The sequence below is a fragment of the Corapipo altera genome, unplaced genomic scaffold, assembly GCF_003945725.1.
Source record: "Corapipo altera isolate COAL_440 unplaced genomic scaffold, ASM394572v1 45, whole genome shotgun sequence".
Taxonomy (NCBI): domain Eukaryota; kingdom Metazoa; phylum Chordata; class Aves; order Passeriformes; family Pipridae; genus Corapipo; species Corapipo altera.
In genome coordinates, this window is record NW_020884877.1 from 18,481,186 (window position 1) to 18,488,463 (window position 7,278).

Consider the following 7,278-nt stretch of genomic DNA (forward strand, 5'->3'; position numbering starts at 1 on the left):
CAATGACCTGGGCTCCAGAGTGCTGGCTTCACTAGCCACCATGCAAGCAAACCAACAGGATAGGAGAGCCAGCCAAGGGCTCGCTGGGAGATTGGGAAAGTGGAATCCCCCCTGCTCATTCCTGTGCCCCCCAGCCAGGGGAATGTTGATCGTCAGGGACTTGGCGCAGGGCCCACGTGCTATGCTCAGATGATGGGGGGAGGCTGCGGGTGCCGGGGAAGACAGGACTGGAATTCGAAATGATGTTGACAAATCGGAGAAATGGCCTGAAAACAATCAGATACAATTCAAAAGGACAAGCACCAAGAGCTGGGCTGGGGCGGGAAGCAAATCTGCCCAGCAAGCAGAGGGCGAGCGGCTGGAGGGCAGGGCTGCCAAGCAGGCAGGAGGGCAGGGCAGAGCATTGGCAGTGGGCAGCAGCATCAGCTTGTCTGAGCTTAACAAGGACCCCCAGGACAATCCCAGGTGGATAAACAAGGCACGCAGAGGGTCAGAACCCTCAGGCAGGATGCGTTCTGTAGGTGCCGTTATCTGTGTGAGCAGAAGCTGTGTGAGCAGAAGCTGCATCTCCAGATGCCCAGCAGCAAGCAGCTGCCTGGAAAAGCAGCTGGGAGCTATGAAAAAACAGGAGAAACCTCATACATTTGGGATATGGGATCTACCAGTTTCATGTGGGATGTCTGGCTGCCCTGTAACTGCACAGAGCTCAGTGAAAAGGACGGTGTTGCTTAGGGCTGCATAAGAAGGACAATCATTCACGAGGCATCTGAAGCGCTTGCTGTCAGCAAGGTCTTAGTGGAACCCCTGTGTTTGGTCTGGGACATACAGCAAGGAAAATCCAAACTAATTGTAAATAGTAGTGAGGATTGCAATAACAAAGAGCAGCAATGGAGACACTCTGGAGGCACTGGGGGTTTAGGTGAGAGCAGAGGAGATTAAAAGGCTGCATCCGTAGACAAAATAATGGAGCAGTGAAGGAGGGGGCTTTCTAGAGCATCAGGGCTCTGACACACCATAGAAGATAGCAGGAGAAAGGTGGAGTCTCCGTGGGGAGAAGCTGGCCCCACAATCTGGAGGGATGCTCGGTGGGCCTGACCCTGCCCTGATGCCCTCCAGCACCCTCATGATGACTCATCTCCTCCAAAACACAGACACTGTCCATTTCTATTCTTAGCCCAGTCTGAATGAGGGTTGGGTTGTGATTTCCCTTTCTTGCCACCCAGCCAATGAATTGACTCTTTTCTATACCAACACCCAAACTCCCACCACGCTCTGGCACTGGCACTGTGCTGCTGCAGTGAGCTCACCCTCCCAGCCACCCTGCGGGGCTGCAACTCCTCAGGAGAGACACAGGGGATCAGCCCGGGGGACTAAAAGGTGCTGTGGCCAGGGCAGCCCAGGAGGATGAGGCACAGAGGTGATTAGGAAAATGACAGACCTGGGTGGACAGCGAGCAGCTGCCCAAAAGGAGACCCCTAGGAGGGAGCTCCCATCTGATACTCAGCTAGTCCAAAATGGCCAGGATGTGGATCCAGCTTGCTGAGTGCTCCTGCCACCAGCCCAAGCCCATGAGCTGGCTGCCACGTCTTCCTCACCAGCTCCTCACACTCCAGAGTTGGTGCTGGCCGCAGCCCCAGGCAGAGAGGAAACTGGATGTGGGGCAATCATTAATTTTGATCTAATTGAAGGAAACGTGGCTGCAGAGCCCAGCTGACCGCAGCACTCAGCTCTGCCTCATGCAGGTTGTATCCTCTGAGACCCTTGCAAGCACGTCGGCTTAACAAGAACAGCCTCCTTCCATGGCCTCCCCGGCATGCTGCCGGCGCCTGCCCAGCAGGTCAGGCTCTGCTGCAGGGACGGCAAGTGCCTCGGCTGTGGGGAGATGTGGGATGACAAGATGTCCACTCCAATTACAAGAGAGCAGGGCTGGCAATGGTGTGATGAGCATGCCAGGCATCTCAGACATCTCCACTGCCTGCTATGGAGTTGGCTGGGGGGGGCCACAGGAGCAGTAATGCTGCCTGCACCCCACTTGCTGAAACCTCCAGGCCCAATGGGTCTTCCTTCACCCATTGGGAATGGTGGGGCTGGGAATGATGGGAGGGAGCTGTATGCACCAGGGTAGGAGCAAAGCCATTGCTATGAGCACTGTTACCAGCTGCATGGTGCTGGAAAAGGGGAAGACAGCAGCTCCAGTGCTGCCGACCAGACTTGCTCATGGTCCTGGTCCCCAGTTTAGCCCACTGTGGCAGATGACAAGTCTGCGAGGGCCAGCAGATACATGGGTGACGCAGCACCCCATTAATGCACTGACCCCATTTATGTAAACTACCCCCATTAAACACAATACCTTATTAAATGCTTTACCACAATTAAGTGCAATACCTTAATTAATGCAACACCCCAATTAAAGACAACACTCCCATTCAATTTATTCCTTCATTAAGCGCAAAACCTCAATTACAAAGTCTCTTTTGCAAGCTGTGTGCATGAGCTTGCATGAGGTGTCCTGGACACCTTTTGCTGTTGCCAGAAAAACAACACTGAGTTTATGTAGCTTATGGGATCCTACCTCCAAGGAATTTAAGGAGTGGGTTTCAGTACGGTCGAAGTGTAGGAGCATCTGCTCAATGGCTGAGAGGACAATGCCTGCATCAGATCTGGGTTAGATCCCGTGGACACTGAATGGGATAATGGGTTCAATCCCTTCCTGGTTCATGGGAGAAAAGGGCCTTTGCCGGGCCCAGGCTGATTCCCTGGTAGTTAACCCTGATGAGCAGCTGAGACCTTGCTGCTTGCCCTCCTGACTCCCTGCCCCAAGAAATGCTCAGCGCTTCCCACATCCCAGCCATCCCCTGCCACTGTGCCCAGGGACAGGCAGCAGACAGTGGATGCTGTGGACTGCCTGCCCATGCACAGCAGCCCCTGCTTCTAGTCTGCATCTGAGACACCCCACATGCCATGGACCTCCGCTGCCCTGCCTCTATGAGTCTGAAAGCCAGAGGAGCAGGAGAGACCAGCATCCCTGTCCGTGTTCTGCTCTGACCCTGTCAGTACAAACCACACACCAACTGAGCCAGACACTTTCCTCACTGAGAGAAAACACATATAAAAGCCTTCCAAATCCATGGAGAAGAGCAAAACAGAGCCTCTTTCCCAGCAGGATGGCCAGCCATTTCAGGACAGAGGGTGTTCAGCATTCCCATGAGGATTCTTAGCCCAGCACCTATCTCCTGACTCCAGGTCTGGCAGTGCTCGCTGGCCCGTGTCCGGTAGGAGGTCAGGGTAGGAGGTCAGACTCGGCTGCTGCTGCCCTCCTGAGTGGGAGGAGCGGAGGAAATGGCCTCACTACCCTCAGAGCATCCCCCACGGCTGGAAAGGCCATTGCAGATGTGACCAGAGAGTGACTGCGTGGCAGCAGGAATCCTGGCTCTGTGCACAGGCGATGGAGTGTGCACAGTCCCTCCTGCCCTTGACACTGTTAGGAAGGGGAAGGCACACTGGGAGCTATCGCTGCAGTATGTAGAGACATTCGTTTGGTTTTATAGCCTTTTATTGCTGCCGCTGGTTGATCCTCCCTTCTCCTTGCCATCTTGAGGAGGGCAGCCGGGCAGGCTGGCACATGGCTGCACTGTGCTGAGCAGCTCAGCAGCAGGGCACCCTCCTGGCATGCCTCTGGACTTGCACCCCTAGAAAAAGCACCAGTATGGCAGAGAAACTGGATTTGGTACCCTGCTGAGATGGTCCCCAGTGCTATCCCTGCACAGCCCCTCTGCCCATAGCTTGATATCCCCTGCCTCCACCACTCGTCACCTACCTGGTCGTTTATAAAATTTTAAATCTAATGGTGTAATAAACTCCAATAATGATATTGCAGCTGCACCGGGGCACCCTGGGATGAATATATTACAGGAGCTGCAGCAGTTAGGCAGGGAGGGCAGCACTGGGGCTGGGAGATGCTCCAGTCAGTGCAGCAGGAGATGGTCAAGCTTCCCCCAGTCCTACTGTGAGCAGGGCACCCCCTTGCTTTGCTCCCTCCCAAGCAACAGCTGAGAAAAGATGACTGGTGGGCAGGCAGCCCATCTTGGCCACAGTTCTCCTTGATCATAAGGCATGCCAGGAGACCTTCAGGGAAACGGATTTGTGGGGACTATGAGCCCCTAAGGCAGCCTACCGTCAGTTTCTGATTTATGGTTAGGGGATGCTCAGAGGGATGAACTGGGCTGAGCCTGGAGGACCACACTGCTTCCAGTTGTGGGCAGCCCCTGCAGCACTGGGCTCCTGGCTTGGGTGAGCCCCAGCCACCATGTGCAGCCCCCAAACAACAGCTGGATGTCCCTGTCCTGCCTCAACAGTGCCAGACCTGGCACCCACCCATCAGGGCTGGCATAATGACATGCATTGCAGACATGGGTAGGGCTGCTGCTGACCACAGCTGGCACAGCTGGAAGGGCATCTCATAGCCAAGGGGACATGCCAAGAGCTCCTGACCCTGGACTGCTCCTCCTGCCCCACCCACAGTGCTTTGCCAAGGTGGCTCCTTCCTCCCACTTGGCTTTACTAAAAACAACAGAGCCATAAACTGCCAGCAGAGCTGCCTCAGCACAGCAATAGGGCTGAGGTTTTAAATGCACCCAAGTCAGGAGACTTGGAGTTATGGTTCCCCAGGCAGCCATAGCTCAGCCACATGGTGCCCATGAAGACCCTGTGCATTCACAGACGTGTGCCGCTGGCAAGGGGCAGAGTTAGTGTTACCATGGCAACCACTGCTCCCCCATTTCCCAACATCTGTGTGATTAAAACCTCAACCTCAGTGCCATAGCCCCACTGATGGCATGTGCAGTGGGGGCACCCTGCCTGTCCTCCCCAGGCTGCTGGGTGAAGGGGCTGGAAGCCAAGTCTGGGTCTGCCCCTGCCCCTTGATGGCTGGTGGAGTGGTGGTGGACAGACTGGGTCTGCAAGGTAAATGCGAATTTGGAGAAGGTCACTGAGAAGTGGGCCCTGGACTGAGCACACCATGGGTATGGCACACAGCTGACCACCAAGCACACTGCATCAAGCCCTGCGTGAGCCACAAGCACTGAAGACACGGTGGTTGCCACCTGGCTGCAGAGCACATGGCTAACAGCAAACACAGTGCACAGAACCAGTGCCTTCAGTACCCTGTGTGCTCCGAATCCCAGGTGTGTTGCTGGCACCAGGTGTGGAGCACATTGCAAACGCCAAACACCTCACAGGGCTTCATTCTGAATACATTGCAAGTAGGGAAAGCATCCAACTGCCAACCCCTCTGGCAGCATTGACCCCAAGTGTGAGCTGGGCCACTGTTTACACGGCACCATCAAGCACCAAGCACCATCTTCCTGCAAACTGGCAGCTGATGCTGAGTCTGAGGGCACTGCCAGTGCCATGTGTGCCACAGGCACTAAAAACTGCGCTGTGGATGTGGGATGCATGGCGGACTGTGAGCACAGAGTGCACTGGAGAGAGCCTCAGCAGGAACAGCATGGACCGGTGGCACTGCTAATACAAGAGCTGGCACTAGCAATGGCACAGATCATGCAGCTGCTTCAAAGAGGGCTGGCGTCTGGCACCAGGCACAGGCTGGATAGTGTGAACACCATTAACTCTGTGCAGCAAGCTCTGCAAAATGGCAAAAACTTATCTTGACCACATCATGAGCTGTGCTTGCAAAGCATACTGCAAGTGAGTAGTGAGTTGGGCACTGGGGCTGGGTGCAGGGCAGATGCTTACACCTGTGGGAGTGAGTGGGAGCGGGACTGTGTGGGCAGTGGGAGCACACTGTGGGCACCACAGGCTGAGCCCACTGCAAGCACTGCACACACACTGGCACCAGGCACCAACCGCAGTGCCAGCAGTCTGCTGTGAACACTCATCACACCACCGGAATCAAAACACTGAGTACACCGCAGAGAGCCGGCTGGTGCGAGCACAGGCTATACTGCAAATGCCAAGTCGAACAGACACTGGGCACACCTTGAATGCAGAGATTACTGAGTGCTTGGCAAACACGAAACCTCAGCTGACACCAAATACCGAAGGTGCTGCAAACATCAGCAATGGCAGGGCCCATATCCTGAGCACAGTGTGTGCGCCGAGCGCTGCTGACACTGAGTGCGAGCACTGTGTAAATAACAATGATGCCACAGGTATTAAGTGCTGAGCACTCTGCAATTATCAAGCAAACTGTGGGCATCAGGCGCTGCACACACCACGACTGTAAACACACTGCAGGCACCAATTTGACAAATACACGCTTGATAACAAGCATGTGGCTGGTGCTGAGTGCACCGAAAAGAGCATGCGAGTATGGGTACAGAGTGCCACAGGCTATTGCATACACCAAATCTGGCGCAGGCAGTGGGGATGCTGCACACATCAGCTTGGGTATTGTGTGCATTGCAAATACCCAATATAGCATGGGCACTGAATGCCAACCAAATCCTTCACTGGCTCCTTCCTATGTGCTGTGCTATAAATAAGAAATGTGCCAAGGCACCACCCTCTTAAATGGACTGCAAACACCAAGTAGATGCAGACACCAGGCCACCCCACACTGACCACTGAGAGATGGGCATGGTGAAGCCAGCCCTCTTCCTGTGCCAGTCTCAAAGCCCACTGCAAAGAGCAGCCCTCCTAGGTGCCATGGTGGCATCAAACGCTGGCACACCTCATCTCACTAACCTGCTCCAGGCCGGCATCAGCAACCTGGCTTGCAGCCGGTGCTGATTGCTGCCAGGGGGATGAAGGCAGCCCTACCTGCAAGCTGCCAACCCCATGGTTCCCCCACACCAGGGTGCGTGGGGTCCTGCCTGTCTCTCGGGGAGCGACAGCCGTGCAGGAGGGCCAGTGGTGCGGCATGTGCCGGTGTGCTCAGGGCCTGTTATTTCATTTTCACTTGTCCCATCCCATTAGCACAGCTGTCTGCCACCAGAGAAGGGAAAATTGATGCTAAACGGGATATCAATTTATCATGGAGTGTGTCACCCGCCGCACGGCTCTGCCAGCCGAGTAGGAGAGACGCGCTGCACCAGCCAAGCAGCACCTGTAATTAACAGCTCGTCTGCCTCCCCCTCGCTGCAGCCTGGGCACCAGCTGGCGAGTGCAATACGGGGGAATCCCAGCTGCGGTCCACCCCCCACCCCCGGCCAGGACCCCACCATCACTCCTTGGTGCCGTGTGTGCTCACCTCTCACGCTGCTGCCAGGGACAGAGGTAGTCAGCAGGTTGTACGTGGGTGCGCCAGGCTTGCCAGCT